Here is a 17422-nt window from a genome sequence, read left to right on the forward strand (position 1 = left end):
TAGAATGATTTCTTCTCTCCTTTTTTCTCTAGCTTGGAGAGAACTAGTACCCATTTGGAAAAGTAATTGGATGCAAAGTGAAGAGAGCTATGCAGTGATACATATCAACAAAGCTATTGAGTGATGATAGCCATGCCAAGAGAAAAGCATTACATAATGACATCAAAATAGGATACTTGAGGAATGTCTTAGAGCTAAAACAGCTGTCACCTGGTATTTTGGCATTCTTGAAGTATATGAAGAAATAGGGCCTGGAAACTGAAAAGTACAAATTATTTGTAACAACATGGTTCTGAAGTCAAGAATGTGTTTTCCTAAAAAATATATGAAAACAAATATATGTATGTGTATGCATGACTGGGACATTGTGCTGTACAGCAGAAACTGACACACTGTAATCGTCTGTACTTCAAAAAAAAAAAAAAACAAAATAAGAACAGATAAACAACAAGGACCTACTGTATAGCACAGGGAACTATATTCAATTTCTTATAATAACATATAATGAAAAAGAACCTTAAAAAACGTATGTATATGTATAACTGAATCGCTTTGCTATACACCTGAAACTAACATTATAAATCAATTACACTTCAATTAAAAATAAAATTTAAAAAAATGTAAAAATGAAGAATATGTTTCCTCATCTTTTTTTTTTAAGTGAATCTGCTGGCATAATTTTCACAGCAGAAAAATGTGAAACCTTGAAATACATATAATTCCAAAACACTGCCCACAGGTGGGCTTCAAAGGAAGAGAAAGGTATCCCTCATTATACCAGGTTTTTCCTAAACAGACCTGTTTACCTGGAGTTATTTTTCTATTTTGTGGATTATTCAGACCTTTTATTTTTATGAATAACAACAACAACAACAACAACAACAACAAATCCCACCTTAATATATAATAATAATCCCACCCTTAGAGAATATGAAGGCAAGGGAAAAATGTGAAATTTAAATCTGTCAATTTTGCTGCTGGTAAATGTCTGTTAGGAAAAATCCTGGAATTTAAAAATGACTGATCCAGTTGGGAAGAGACAAGTATGCTGCCAATTATAAAGAAGTGAGATGGAAGGTAAGGTGCAATTAAGCTTTGGGTGCCTTGGGAGTACCAAGGAGGTACGTGATCCACCTGGGGCGGGGAGAGGACAGTGGGAAGGATGGGTCTGGAATCTGAGTCAAGAAAAAGTGAGGCATGTCCAGGAACACTGTCTCTGATGTCCTGTGGTCCAGCTCTGCTGAGACCCCTGCATTTCTTTTCATGATTCATAGAAACAAACAAAAAAAGGACAAACAGTTTAAAATGAATTTAAACCTCTCATATTTTCAAGAACTGATATGAACATATCTCTCAACACCTTGTAGACATCTGCAGTGATAACTATTAGTAAGAGCTGAGCAAAAAAGCATAGAATTGGGTTTTCCTGGATCATTTTCAAGCCATCAATGGAGAGACTCACAAGATACTAGTGCTAAAATAGATCTAAGGTATCCTTCAATGCAAAATCTTTACAGAGGAGGAAACAGAAGCTCCAGGTCAATGAAAAAATGACCACTAAAAGACTATGAATATTCTTCTTGTTATTTCCCTTCTGTACTTGGTTGCTTGGTTACCTGTGAGTGGGTGGGAATATGAACATTTAGACCTTTAGAGAATCTGTTCTGCTTATGAACATGTATTCGCAATTCCATCAGCTATCTGTTCTGCCAGAAAATTACAAATCAGCCCAGCAGTCCTCTCTTTCCTCCCCCTGCAAATACCCATTTTCTGTAGACACTGTGATAGATTTTTCCATGAAGATACAGATGCCTTGCCTTCCTTTTTGTTTAGAAAATATTATTTTGCAGAAGTGTGAAACCTGGCTGATAGGATCATGGAAAGATGGTAACCAAATCATAGTCATGGCTATAACCAGTGAACTAATGAGGAAAAAAGGTCAAGAGATATTCAGAGGAAACCTGGTGAAATTTTCCCTTGTTTGAAGCTTAAGCAAGACAAGATGGCTTTAAGTTGCACTAAGATGGATTTCTTCTTGAAATAAGATTCTGATAATGCCTATAAAACAAACCAACTGATTAGAAAAATACATGTCTACTATTTCTATTAGTCCTTAGGCTCTGTGGTATAAAGCATATGTGTTTTTATAAGCACATCAATTACAGTACCTGTAAATGAAAGTTAAGTATTAATAAATGAATAAAAATTAAAAAAAGAAAATATTATTTCTCTTCCTTTTCCTGGAGGGATTAGGGCTGATGGGGCTTAAAAGACTGTAAGGATTGAGGAATCAGCCAGCAGGGTAGGGAAGACTGGTTACACATAGGGGCAATGAGCAAATAAGTAAATAGTTTGAGGGTAACAGAAACTCAGTTATCCTCACCGTTGAGGAAGGGAGTTACAAACATGGAAAGGGTAAAAGCTAGAATGTTCCTATGGCATTAGATTGGAACTGGAGCTATCAATGCGATCTCTTTGGTATTTGATAAGAGATAGAGCAACAGATACAGCTGTGTGTCTATTTCCTAGCTCTTGTGGCTGAGAGTGTCTAGAAGCAATGAGCACATCCCAGTCTACTGAGCACATCTCAGTCTAGTGAGCACATTCAATGCCCAGATCTCAGTTTCCACAATACTAATTTCCATAGTGGACCCAGGTCTCCTTGAAGATGTGGCTAATTCCAGGGCTGAGTAGAGAAAAGTACAAGATGCACATGGAACATTTTCTTGTGCCAGAAAGTAAGACAGTACTCAGAAAATGATCAGGACTTGTCAAAAGGACATAAAAGCCAGCCGAAGGTGCTTCTACTTGCCAAATCTGAGATCACTGGGCATCAAAATAAATAATGGTATCAATGGATTAAAAGCCTCTGAATAAAACAGGAATCCATTCGTGCATATTGATACAAAGAAATATAAAAATAAATAAGAGAAAAGGGAAAGATCTTCCTTACAGAAGAAAGTTTCTTTAGTAGTGATATATTTACATAGTCTCAAATTATCTTCCTACAAAATATTTACTGATTACAAGGAAAACTGTTAGTTTAAAGTGGAGAAATCTGGCAGGTATCACTTGAACAGAGTGGAGGTGGTATGGACCAACTTCATTTATGTGTCTCCATATAATTCACTAAGCAGAATGCAGCATTACTTCTGTGGTATTCCTTCCAAAAAAATACACAAATTCAGTCTCATAATAAGGAAATATCACACAAACCTCAGCTGAGGAACATTTTACAAAACGCACTCTTCAAAAATGTCAAGTCACCAAAGAAGTAAAGACTGAAGAACTGTTGAAGACTAAAGGAGAGACATGACAACTAAATGCTACAAATAATCCTGCACCAAAAGAAAAAACTAAATTTTCCCCCAGAATGCATATTATTGAGACATTTGGTGAAAAGTTGAATGGCAACTACGGATTAGAAAGTAATATTGCATCTATGTTAATTTACTGAATTTAATTGTTATACTATAGTTACGTAGGAGAGTGTATTTGCTTTTAGGATAACACTGACGTATAAAAATTGATTCAGAAAAATATACACAAATATATATAAACACAAGGGGGTGAATGGGAATAGGAAGATCAGGAGGAAAAAAGGTGAAGGGGAAAGGAAGGAGGGAAGGAGAAAGCAAATGTGGTTAAATGCTAAAGACTGGAGAACTTGGGTGAAGAGTAAATGGGAGCTCTTTATTATTTGTGTATCTTTTCTGTAAGTTTGAAATTAATTCAATGATAATAGTTAAAAACAAAGAGCGTGGGTTTTGGTGTGACTCAGGTTCAATTTTGAATTCCCAGCCTGGTATTTACTAGCCATGAGACTACAGGGAAGTAATTTAGTTATTCTGAGCTTTGGTTTTCTTATTCGATCACCTACGGGACTAACTTAAAGGGATGCTGTGAGGATTAAATAAAATAATGCACAGATTGAGCACCTGGATGGTGGTGGGTTTGTCTGGTAGAGGACTTGATACCTAACTAGTGATGTAGTACATGCTAGCTGAAAAAATGAACAAGTTCCTTTTTCCTGCCCCTCTCCCAGCAATCAGAATAAGCAATACCACTTAGAGAAAATTATATTCTCCAAATTTTAGCAATGTAAAATACGAGATTTTTTCTGACACCTGAATAATAGAAACCTTGAATAGTAATAATAAACACCATCATACATTATTTGAATGTTGCTCTAAAATTTCCTCAGCACTTTGCACTCATGTCTCAAGTGACACTGAATGGAACAGGCAGGCACTCAAGTTAAAGTTCAACACAGTGTTAATAATAGCGAATCTCTACAGTGCCTTGGGTTATGACTGTCAAAGAAGAGGTCATGCCCTTGTTACTTAAATCGCAAACAAGGCTCGCATCGGTACTTGGTTGCAGGGTACAAAATGAGGTGCAGTCTAATGTCCATCTGGGTATCTGTTCTTAAGATGCTGGCACTGCTGTTTGTGGTTCACAGTGTATTTGGGAGAGTGACAAGGCAGAGAAGGGGACCCAGGTTGTGCCTGGGAGGTTTCTTCTCTCAGCCAAGATGTGCACGTGAATTTGAAATTACCCAAGAGGGTGGTTTCAGAGCTGCCTGCCAAGGAGTGGTGTCTTCTAATCTGGAGAGCAGCTGCTGGGCACAGGCATGCAAACACACACACACAAACACATACACACAGACACACTCAGGGAGCCTATACCTGCCTCTACTTGTTTGCTCTGGACAGATGGCTCCCGGCTTTTGGGTCGCCTCATCCTGCAGCTCAGTCCAGTTAGACACTTTCCTCCGTGGAGACTGGCAAGCTGTGGGGTGAGGGATTCCGCAAGGTCACCTGTCTTCAGAGCATGAAGGACGCTGCCCGGAGAGTGAAAAGGGTTATATTTAGTGTTTGGGCCCAGTCTGTGTTGGGCTCCCCACTGCCTCTCCTCTGCAGAACTGGCAGCGGCCCCTGGTTGCAAGTTCTCCGTGGTTTGGAAGCCCATAAAACAAAAACTGAGAGAGTGTCCAAAAAGAAAAGAAGAAAACATTGCTGTTGGCCCCGGGATTCCACTTTTGGATTTTGGTGGGGATAAGAAGAGAGGACTACCTGGTGTGATCTAGTAGAGGTACCTGCACAGAAAGGTAAGTGTCCCTGTTGCTGCTGAGAAGAGGCTTTGGGGATGTTTCTGTGTTATCCACCATCCGGGAACTGCCAACACCGCTCTCCAGGAGCAGGATCTCCTGGGCATTACACGCGGCAATACAGCAAATCTCAGGTATAATCAAGGGCTTATGACGTATGATGACTTTCAGGCTAATATGGGTAAGAGCTGCTTGCAAAATAGAGGAACTATCCTGACAGTAGGTATGTTTTGCTAAATTGGCTGGCATGAAAGAAGTCCAAATTAAAGTTTTAAATAGTTATCCTCTTTAGAGTAAGACAAATGGTCAAAAATTTAACAAAGATGGTTTGGTCAAATGACTTCTTGTTAATAGTTTGATTCTGTAAGCTGATGTAAATGATTTAAAATACATAATTTCAAAATCATCAAAAATGTGATAAAAATGGAGAAGTATACTTACTAGAGTACAGGCTAGACTGGAGAGGAATTTTCTTTTTATGGAAAGACAGAAGAAACTAGCATCTTAAAATGGCAACTAGATAGTATTCTTTTTTCTTTACTTGTGTTCGTATTTCTTTAATGCCAAGATCTGATGAATAGGGGCCACAGAACAGAAGCAGATTTTCGAGGTAGGGTTTCTGGAAGGTCTTGGGAGATACCTACTACCCCAAAGAACATGACTGGATATCTGTGGCACATCAAATCTCAGTGTCAATGGGAAATGATGCCAGTGCTGCCAAATGATGCCAGAGAAAGTTCTGCTCACTGTACTTGCTCAATGGGAGTATTAGTCAATGTTTAGGGTGAATACATAGCTTTGAACACAGATTCCCATTCAACAGAGATACATGTTCAGCTAAAATTCTTGTGACATATTCAATCATTCTTTTTTCTCTTCATAACAACAGATGATCATGTATCTTTCTTCAATATCTGTGCAAGCCTCAGGAAGGACTGCAAGAGATGCAGTACACACACTGCTTAGCTACATTCACCACGTTTCTTGTGTGTATTAGGTTTGTAGAAAGGAGGGCATGGGGAAGCGTACTACTGGGGAGAATTTTTCCAAAAAAAAAAGAAGGTTATGTTCCTCTAGCTGCAACTAAAAATGCTTTTCCTATGATGACACTTTCCAATATATCAATCTCCTATCCTTCAAAAACAAATATTCCAAGTAAGTATATCTCTACAGTTGTCAGTTGACACTACTATGAAACTCCCATTATACTTAATTTAAAAACAGCATAAACACTTTAAGAGCTGTTTGTTATTGAAAATTTCTAAAGGCAGCAATGTTCATGGGCTATTTTTACTTCTTTAAAACAAATATGTAGGGTAATTAGCTCTACTCTTAGGAGAGTCCTCCAGGTAATTTCCAAAAGCAATGTAGAGTTTGGGTTCTTATGACAACCAATGCAAAAATACTCTGTAAAAATTCTGGAACAAAGAAGTGTATTGATTATAGACAAAGAAGTGCAGAAAAACTTTTAAAAAGATTTTCACTCTGTTAAAGTTCATATGTAGTTGTCTTTTTTTGTTTAACCTGTTAATAAAGTAAAGAATTTGTTAGCCAAGAATTGGTCTTAGGTAGCGGTGTTGTCCTTGGAGATGGAGATACTTTACTGTGGCTTCAAAGTGATGGTACATGTGACTATTATAGGAGAGAGATGTTGCGACTTGCCAAGAGTTGGGGAAAAACAAAGGTAAATGGCCTTGTATTCTTCAGAACAGAGTCCATATTATTCTTTGATTTAACTTAAAGCAAAATTTCTACTGAAATAATGTGCCTAACTTCTTCAATATGTTATATTAAAAAACAGTTAAAGAAAAAATTGTTAGTTATTTTCATTTGCCTTAGACAGAAATAGTGGTCACCAGCATTTAATAACAATTCATGCTGAGCACACAATTTTTTAAAAATTTCATTATATTTAGGTGGAACATGTTTACAGTAAAGGATATAATTAGTTTGTTCATTTGTTCATTCATCCAGCAAATATTTAGAGTGCCTACTATGTGCTGGGTTATTGGGGATACAGTGGTGAATGAGGCAAACGTGGTTTTGATGTGCTCTGAGTATATAAATTGTCACAGAGGGGCTGATTATTACTAGTGATTTGAATCTTTATATTGTTCATGTTGTTTACCATAATAAACCATATTATATCCTTTATTTCTGATTAAAATAAAAGAACCAGAAAAAATGTTTTTCCTACTTAAAAAAGCTTACTTAGTGTCTATGAGATAGCGAGACAATTTCAGAGACCAAATAATCAAATAATCAAATTGGAATATACATTTTAGTGCAAATACTTGGGCCTTCTTTGAGGGATGTTGACATTTCTGTTCTAAACTACAGATGTCAGATGGAAAGCTCACATTCTGATAGTTTGTTCCTTCAGAACTGAGTTACACAAGAAGTCCCTAAGGAAGATATTGGAGCAGAATTTGAACTATAACCTCACAGCTATCTGAGGTTCAGATCTGAGAGAAGTTCAAGATGTTTCTGTCTAACCCAGCTGACAAAGACAGTCAGTCACTGAAGCCTACAGCTAAAGAGTGGCAGTACTCTGTTTCTCACCTTGGTCGAGAAGACTCTGTAAAATGGCATTAATCATAACAACAGTGTCATTTTACACCTAGGTGTCTTACGTTGTTCATAGAAACTCAAATACCAGTCATTCCCTTGATCCTATGGTGACCCTGCATAGGAAAGGCAGGGATTATTCCCTGGTCAGCAGATGGGAAAACTAGGTTTTAGATGTTTAAGGGCTGGTACAGAGTAATGTCTTCTCTAATGCACAGTCTCATTAAGTAGTTTCTCAAATGAAGGACTAGGAAAATTCTGCGTTTCCAACATAAGTACTCACAGTTTCGACTACTGTTTGAAAGCGGCAGCAGCTAACTGGAAACTCTGCGGATGGGAGAGCGTCAGGCCTCCCCATACCCCATTCTCTTCTTGCCTCCATTTCCCTTCTATGTATTCACCCTGCAGTTCTGTCTTCTGGCCCTCAGAAAAATCAGTTCAGTTGCTAAAAGAGATATAAGCTACTGCTTTTTTCTTCATTTTAGGAAGGGACAGTATAGGATAATAGCATACTCAACTACATGTGAATGCAAACAAAATTTTTAAACTCTTGTTAGTGCCACCAATCTGGTGACATTAAAAAACTGTCACATCAGATTAGATCAATTGTCCACCCAGTCCAGATCCTGCTACTGGTGGAAGCATAAATGGGCCCTTGAGAGAAGCAGTTTATCATAGGTAAGGGAAAACATCACAGGAAAAAATTTTCTATAGGGGAAAATGGTAAGCTGAGAGCTGTATCAGCTGAGATATACTGGTTAACTGGGAGCTGTATCAAGATAAGTTGCGTTGAACAGATCAGTTTTGAGTGAGTGAAGAAAGTCTTTCTGGTGGAATCTGAAGACAGTAAACTGATCGGCTGGTAACTGAGATTCAGGGGGTAACAGTGTGTAGGGCACCACTCGTAGCTAGTGCTGACTGTTACCACTAGCTTTGACCCATCAAATGTATGTGACTTTATTTCTTCCTTACGTTTTTCCTGGAATTTATTGTCTACCTTTGTAACGTTTGTTGTAATTGTTTGGAGGCTTTTAGCTACTCTTCTCTCCTGGCTTGGAATGAATGTTTTAGATCTTCATGATGGATCTAGGGACAATCCCTTGACTAGGAAAGTAGAATTAAGGCAGGGAAGGGAATGTGTATAAAGCAGAGGCTGTTTCTGTGCTTCTTCTAGGAGCTGCCACTCCAGGCCCTGAAACAGAAAGAGACAGAGGCAGCTGCCTCTGAGCCATGGTATTAAACTGCCAGGTTGTGACTAGGGACACCAACTCCTTGGTTTTCAGCTGCTCCGAACATCTTCACACGTAGCTATTTTAAGAACCTTTGCATTTGATCAGGGAGCATGTGGGGTTAAGCCTTGTGTTTTCCATTTCGGTTTTAGATCCTAAGCAGGTGCAGTTAGTAATTCAGATTCAAAAAACTTATTATTGTATTTCCCTCTAACCAATGCAAAAGTAACTTTATATTGGGGGTGAAAGTAATGTAATTAAGATGGAGATTTGTCTTTTAAATAAAATTAAAAGTATTTAGGACATGAATTGTAAAAAAATCACTAACATTTTCCATCATAATTCTTGTGTGGCAAATTTTGGTTAAAAGTATGAAAGAATAGATAAAATCATTTGGCTAAATTAGGACGATATATACCAATTTATGCTAGTGTCCTTAATCTAACCCTATATTCTACTTGTTATGCTTGGACTAACGCTGACAAGGACACATTTGCATATCAGGGACATTTAGGATTGTCTGACAATCTCAAACTGTGACTTACCACTTGAACTTTTAGACAATTAGAAAAAAGGTATCCTCTAAGACTCACCCCACTCCCTGAATGGACAAAGGTGAAACAAAAGTGAAGGCAATAAAAAACAAAGAAATTCTCTCTTTAAAAATGTTTTAAGCTAAGTATTTGCAAATTCCTCTAAAAATTTATAGAGGCTTTCCTTGGTTGGCTGAAATTCTATACCTCTAATGGTCTACTATATTCCCATAACTCTAAACCAGAGCTGTCCATCCTCTTAGCTTAAAAGATGTATTTATACTGTTCAGACTGTTCAGGCAATTAAACAGAGCAGGAGCGCTGGAATCTGCTGTTTGGATCCAACTTTGGAAAAATAAAGGAAGTAGGGTAACCGACTGTCCGGGTGCATGTGGGACTAAGGTTTTTCCCAGGATGCAGGACTTTCAGTTCTAAAATCAGACACGTCCCAGGAAAACTTGGGCAGTGGGTCACTCTAAATGCAGGAGAACACACACCTGAGATGATCAAATTACACAGCCTTACTGCTGTAGAGGAATGGGGTATAAAAATCAGGTTCCTTAATCCTCAGTCTGGCGCACTGTACACATGGCAGACTTCACATTTAGGGAGATGGGGGAGAGGTCTGGACACATGATTCACCTATTTATGAAGTTTCATCCTTCCTAACACAAGAGAAGATTTGAAGGCACAATAACAAAAGTGTCATCTTGAAGCTTGGGAAGTTCAAGCTTCCTAATGTATTGGCTCAACTTCCCACTGAAAACAACGAAAACCAAGACTCCAAGATTATATAGATATTTCATTGCTATATCTTAAAGACTTTACAAGGGCAACATACATGTGTTCACATAAATTCAAGGGGGAAACAGTGCCTAAAGCATACATGTCCACCAAATCCTTGATCCTCAAAGCTTGGTTGGCAGGTCAGGATTATCATTTGGGAATGTGGCTGAAGTCCAGAATCAGAGGCTCCACCCTAGAATTACAATCCGCATTTGGAGAGAACATCTTATGTAAGCTAAATTGTGTTCTCCATCTACCTGTGGCATAGGACACAATTTTGTTACAGTCAATCCATCGTTGACAGCAACAAAAATTAATCACTAGAATAATGATCACATGCTGGGAATGTTGCAGCAATGCAAAATTGCTATAAAAGTTCATAAATGCTTACTCTCAATTTCTGACTTATCGCTCAGCAGATGAGTAACAGTTCATAGGTCAGCACAGGCCTGCAGACAACATATAAACAGCTCTGTAATGCTGAGAAACACCTACAGAGACCAATGATCACTCTGAAGACATTGTTACTTTGTCAAGATGACTTGTGCATTGTGAGGCTGGTCCCTATAAAAGGGGTCACACCTCAGAGTGGAGCCCAAAGAAAAGCCACACTCTGTGGGGAGCCCATCCCCATAAAAGAATTTTTGTATGGGCAAAATCCTACTCAGTATTGATCAAAGGCATTCATACTGGTGGGAAACAGGGATATAAGACTATGTCTGAATTATGAAAGTGAGGAAGGGCAAACTTTATTGATACAGACTAGACGGAAGTTGTTCTACTTTTTTCTGTTTTGAAGGGGTTGGTGGAGAAGTGGGAATGTTGGATAGGAGGTCTTGCAGCTCCAGTCTTCAAGTTCCCAAAGGTATCAGGGGTCTATTTGTGTCTTGATTTATCTTGGAGTTGGCTCGACTTCAGATGACATGTCATAATCTTTCCTCTCCAAACAAGAGTAAAAGTGGCTAAGGCTATGATTTGAATGTGTCCCCCCAAGGTTCATATTAAAATCCCAAGCCCCAAAGGTGATGGTAATAGTAGGTGGGGCCTCTGGGAGGTGCTTAAGTCATGAAAATGAAGCCCTCATGAATGCCTTTATAAAAGAGGCCCTGGACAACTCCCCAGCCCCTACTACTACTATGTGAGGATACAAGGGTGTGACCTGGAAGAGGGCCCTCGCCTGACCATCTTGGCACCCTGACCTCAGACTTCCAGCCTTCAGAACTGTAAGCAATAAACTTCTGTTGTTTATAAGCGGCCCAATCTGTGGCTGAAACGATTAGCTACAGCTAGGACAATTTCCAAAATTCTGAAGGGTGGGTATGGGTAGAGAAGTTACTAAGGATTACATCCTAGATGCGGTGGTGGTGAGAGAGCGTCATAAAGAAACATACTTGCAAATGTAGACTGCAGTGTCTATCTCTTCCCTCAATGATTCTTGAATTTTGATGCTTTCTAATCTAATCTAACAACTGACTGATATATCACTTACCATTGCTCTATGTCTTGACTGCAAAGGTGGTTGCATGGTTGTATGAGTTGTCAAAATACCCAGAATTGCATACTATAAAGGGTGAATTTTACTACATGTAAATCATACCTTAGTAAAATAAATGGAAAAAAGACATTTAGAACCACCATCTGTGTGGCTCTATGGTGAGAGCCTTCTACTCCAAACTTCAACTAGGATATTCTGCTTTGGTGTTGACGTACTGGAGTTCTTGCATAGATTTTCAGTGAGAAAAAAAAAAAAGAAATTTTAGGGTACTAAAATAAACAAAGGAAAAAGAATCCTTGAAAAATAACTGATATAGTCCACTCTCCTCATTGTACAGATGGAAAATTGAGGCCTGAGGAGGTTTCCCCAAGATCTCAGAACTAATTAGTGGCAGAGAAATATGCTTGTTTTTTTGAGATAGTTAAAAATGATCAATCTACAGAAATTCAATTCTCTAATTACTCTTGTGTAACAATGCCTGTCAAAATTGCAATATCTAATGAAAAAAGCCATGGGGCAAAAAACTACGCAAAAACCTTCAAGTAGCTGTCTCCAGATATATATATATATATATTTGCCTGACAAATATACAATTATAAGGGAATATCAGCTGATTTTAGTTACATTATTACATGTCCAGTATCTGAAAAACCGACAGTCACCACCACTGCTATCATAGCACCACAGCCTATACTCAGTATGAAAGGGTATCACAAAAGAAGATGATCCAGGCCATGTTTGGAAAGGGCATACACTTGTTCATTTGTTTACTTATTTATGTCACAAACACATGTCAGGCAGTTTTCTGGGTCCTACAACCCAATGTTGATCTCAGAATTATAATAAGGTAGCATCTAGATAAGGAGCAATGCCTAATCACTAGAAAAGAGTAATGGCTCTCTGAACTGAATACATCTATATCAAACAAAATCCCATTAGAACTAAACCAATAAATGGATATGTTCATTATCATAATGCACAATGCCTAAGAGCACGGATTTTCCCACATGGCCTTGTGGGTTTCAATTCTAATTCTATGTGATCTTCAATAACTTATTTAACCTCTCAAAGCTTTAAGTTTCCTCAGTCATAAAATGGAGATGATAATTGTACGTGTCTTTTTGGGAGCAATAAATGAGAAATACAGTGTTAATTACAGCTGGTAGCAAATAATAAGTGATCAATAATCAGGAGTTATTACTATCATTTTCATCAATACAGAAAACTCTCATTGTGGCATTACAGATTGGGTCTAACAAAATTTGGTCTTGAAAATGTGATATAAAAGGTCCTTCTGGGACACTGATAAATGTTACAAGAATACACACAGACACAAATCTTTGGATTCCCTTCGACCAAATTAAGAAGTCTTGGGCTAGAAATGTCATCTGGGAACCAAAGGAACTTGCATTTGAATGATGTATTTTCTTTGGGACCCTAAAAACCACTGCTCTAGACAATACATGCCCACTGACAGGTATGAATTTTAAATGCCAAATTTTGTTGCTGTGGCATTAAAAAATTCCAGAAAGTTGATTATTAAAAGTAAACCACAAATTTTCTTGATCTATGTTAAAGAATTAGAAATAACTTTTCCCCTTCTTCGAGATTCTTTAAGCCATATCAAGTCACTACCTTTCTGCAATTCTCCTGCTCTCTCCTCCCACAAAATTTAACTCATTTAATGAAAGTTCCACACTCAGAATGTGACAATTTATGGGCCCACGGACCAGAGGATTCTGAGGAGACAATGAAATTCCTAAATGTGTGTGAATTATTCCAGAATGGGAAACGAGACTTCCTGTGTAGCAGTAATTATTTATGTAACACTATCTTGGGAGAACGTTAATGGTAGAGGATTAAATTACTCCTTTTAAAATAAGGCGCTTTTACAGGGTTTTATATCTTCTTTCCTAAGTTGGAAAGACAGCATTTGTACACACAAAATAGTAAGTTTTACTTTCTTACTATTAAATGGTTAGGTCAGGTTTCAGAAAGGCTGTACTGACGAATTGAACACCTGCCAACTGTGTGGAAGGAAGGCTCCAGTTCAAACCATGACAGAGCTGTTGATCTATCACTCTTAAAGTGATAAGCAAAGTAACCAGATAATTCCAATACCAAGAAAGTTCCAAAAGAGGCCATAATGCCTACTGAAGGGAGAAAAACTTTAGTTTACCTCAAATTCACATGCACTTAGTAATTTTCCCATTTGGTATCATAAAATTGCAGTCATGACCTAAATAATCTAGTTATCTCAGCACATAACTGTATTATTATGTTCCCATCCACATCTGGATAGTTCATTTGTAAAAGGTAATTTCAGTTAAAAAAACTCAAAAAGTTTAGCTAGGTCTAGTGGAACTAATCTGTACATAGACAAGGTTTTTAAAATTTTTTTAATTTTAACAGTAGAGAAGAACATAAAGATTTTCACCTGTACTTGTAGCACTAAAACAGTAGTTCAATTTGAATTGGTAGCTACAAATTTGTATCTCTTGGCTCTGTCACAAAATCCAAAAGAATTTAATGCTTTCAGGATTAGATCAGATACATGTTAGTGGCAAAATGCCAGGCACCATTTTAGTGGGGCTTTTGCATTTCAACCCTTTGCCTTAGTGACCAGAAAATGTTTTTTATAGTTTCCTTTAGCACACTTCTGCTATCTTATTAATTTTCAGCAGGTTTCTTTAAATAGCAAAATAATCTCTGGTATTTTAAAGTTTCCAAACACGTGAAAACATACTACAGGAATCATAGTACCAGCCTAGGATTAGTGGAACAGCCAGTCAGACATCACTTGAGTGAATCAGATGGGGTTTAACTCAGCTAAAAGATTCCAAAGGAAGCTTGCATTCCCAGCAGGAAGGTGAACAACATGCCGTAGCATCAGCTTCTGAATCTAAAACTCTCACTATGGACACACAGTTACAGAGGACGATGCCCATGTAGGAAGGCAGAGCTTTATTTTCAAAGAAGTGATCATTCTCTAGCTCTCAGCTGTTCTTTGGGTGAAGAGCCAAAGTGGGGTTTCCTGGTACGATCTTCCATCCACTGGCTCTAAATCCTCTGCCACTGTTTCCCACTATCTCCACCAGAGTCCTTGGGCCAGAGGTCATATGTATCTTGCTTAATCCTGAGATTAATAAATCTGTCCAGATGGGGGATTGTTGGAATAGCAGATTAGCTCACATGCAGCATGGGTGCAGCCTAGACTGGCCTAGAGGAGGAATGAGATTCCATAACATCTGACCATCACTTGCAAGTGTCCATCTCTGGTGGTATTCTGCAGTCTGGAAGCTTGCACTTCTGCTTGTATTGGTATCCTGACTGTACCGACTTGTTTCTGAGTCCTTACGATGAATCAATCTGATTTACTGAAGTGGTGTCTAGGGCTGACAGTTCCATTAATCCCAGCCTACCACCAACAATAATTTCATATTTCCTGCATATCCTATGCCTAGCACACACAGTTATATTAATTGAAATCAGTAGGAAGTAAATTCTGACTGCCTTGGTTTCTAGACTCGCAAGCACAATTCTGTCCATACCTATAAATGAGTCTGATGGTAAGAAGCTACATGAAAACAAATGACTTCCAAGATGAGTTTTAAGTGAGAAAGAGTGGGAAGAGGAAGCTCATTGATAAAAAGGGTTTTGTTTGGTGAAAGGAGAAATTTCAAGATACTTTCAGAAGCCTCATTGCATCCCAGGGGGTTGAAAACCTGAGTCTGAGATATGCTATGTAGTGAAGGGGGAGTGGGAACAGTAGTTAAGTATGGGCTTCTGCAAAGGTAACTAATCTTCTGAAACATCTCCTGGGATTGCATCATCTTGACCCAGCAGTTGTTTTTCATTTCTACTTTTCAGACTACCTTTGTGTAAGGATTAATGACCTTCCCTTACCCCATTAACTCAGATTGTCATTAATCTCCAGGAAATACCTTGTCAGTACTGCTTAAAGGGTACATGAGAAATGCTGTGTTTTAGGTTAAAAATGGTTAATCTTATAGCTCCTTAACTACCCTTTTCAACGATTACTGAGTCTTTCTGGAATTCTTACTTGTAAGCTGTGAAGTTGTTAAATAGAAATCTTAATTGATCTAAAAAGAATGCCTTACTGGAGGGTAAACTGAGTTCTCAAAATCACATGTGAAAAAGGATGTTTCTAATCTAAATTCTTATAATTCACATGTTTCATATACTTGGAAACAGAATGTTGCCAACCCCAAATCTATATTACTGGTCAGATCCAATTATGGGCTATTTCAAATTTAATCTTTCAATTAAATTTCAATTTTAATCACTATCTACTAAATCAGCTTTGTAAAAAAGTCTAGAAAAATTGATACTGGCATAAATATTTGCATACTTTTTTTTGTTTATGTTTATGAGACTACAATGACACTTCTTGTTACAAGTTCTTGTGGACAATCCAAGAAAAGGCTAAAAGAACAGCTAGAACCAACCAGAGCAGAAAACAACTCATAAATGAGGGTTCCTACAAATGTACAGTTAGATAAAGGCAGATATTTTAATAGAAATGTTAGAATGAAAGCGCAGGTGTGGTTTTGGCTGTTACAGAGAGAAGTGATGACAGAGGCAGAAAACAGGGAAGAAATAGGGATGCCAAGGACTGGGCAGCGAACTAGCTATGCTAAAAATGGTGGCTCAGTCTCTGGGATAAGGGAAAAAATAACAGAAGTGATTGTTTTCATCCCCACTTTTCCTGAATTTCTCTTCTACTTAAGGAGAGTTAAAGTTAACAAGTGAAGGCATTGGTGTAAATCACCAAAGCAACAGGACCAAACTCACCACCTGTGACTCCTGAAAAATGGGAAGAGGACCTTAACGCTAACATTTGGATTCCTGGCCTTTGGCTTAGTCAGCCAGCTCTGCAATGGACTCTTCTCTGCCTTGGTCATTGTCCTTTGGGTCTTGAGAAGGCAGGCCTGTGCTCCAAGCCATTGTTCTTTAAACAAAGTTGTGAACCGCTAACAGTTTTGTTTAAAAGTTTATAAAATGGTAACCACATTGCTACATCTCTGGAGTATCTCAAACAAAATGTGGTTCAAATTTCTTGTTAAAAAAAAAGAAAAAGAAGTTCAGAGTTCCTGAATAAACAAATAAAGACAGGCAATGTAGTTAACAGGCTTTGTGTGACCACAGCTATGTCATCTTGATCTGTTTCTTGCTTCGGGTAGAGGTCAGGGTGGGCCATTCAGCTAAGGAGCCTCTAACATGTCCAAAAGCTCAGAAGCTGCCTGAGCAAGCTTCTATGTAAACTCCACCCTGTAACTTGGCGTGACTGGTGGTGGGGGTTGGGTAGAGAAAGCTACCTTCACTACTGCCTGCCCTCTTCTACCCAAACACACAGACAGCATTTATCTTCATTTCAGGGAACTGAGAGGCCAGCTTTTCTCAGATGATGGCTAGGAGCCTTAATTTGGTCTTGGCCTTTGCGCCTATAAACAAATTAAGGAGGACAAATGAACACTTCTACTAATTGAAAATCGGCATTAATGCAGCTGATTTAAATAAACCATGGGAGTCTTGGCAGGGTCCTGTCATGGTTTTTCCTAATAGGGGTTGATTTTTATGTAAAGATCGTCTATTCATTGGTAATGCCTCCATCACAAAGTACAAAGACTCTTTTGTAAGGGTAGAAGACATAGGCCAGCCAATCTTAATACAACAATTT

At 38.2% G+C, this 17422-nt stretch overlaps 2 protein-coding genes across 15 annotated transcripts in view; one reads left to right on the plus strand and one right to left on the minus strand.

The window, feature by feature from the left end:
- The window catches only part of CMSS1 (cms1 ribosomal small subunit homolog), a 333735-nt gene that overhangs the window by 53743 nt on the left and 262570 nt on the right, over positions 1 to 17422 (minus strand). The window lies entirely within an intron of this gene.
- Positions 4894 to 17422, plus strand: part of LOC102533676 (filamin A-interacting protein 1-like) — a 274618-nt gene continuing 262089 nt past the window's right edge. Inside the window, exon 1 of the mRNA XM_072966332.1 lies at positions 4894 to 5110. The gene's annotated coding sequence lies outside the window, so the exon portion shown is untranslated. The remainder of the gene's footprint in view (positions 5111 to 17422) is intronic.

The sequence above is a fragment of the Vicugna pacos genome, chromosome 1 (assembly GCF_048564905.1).
Source record: "Vicugna pacos chromosome 1, VicPac4, whole genome shotgun sequence".
Lineage (NCBI taxonomy): Eukaryota > Metazoa > Chordata > Mammalia > Artiodactyla > Camelidae > Vicugna > Vicugna pacos.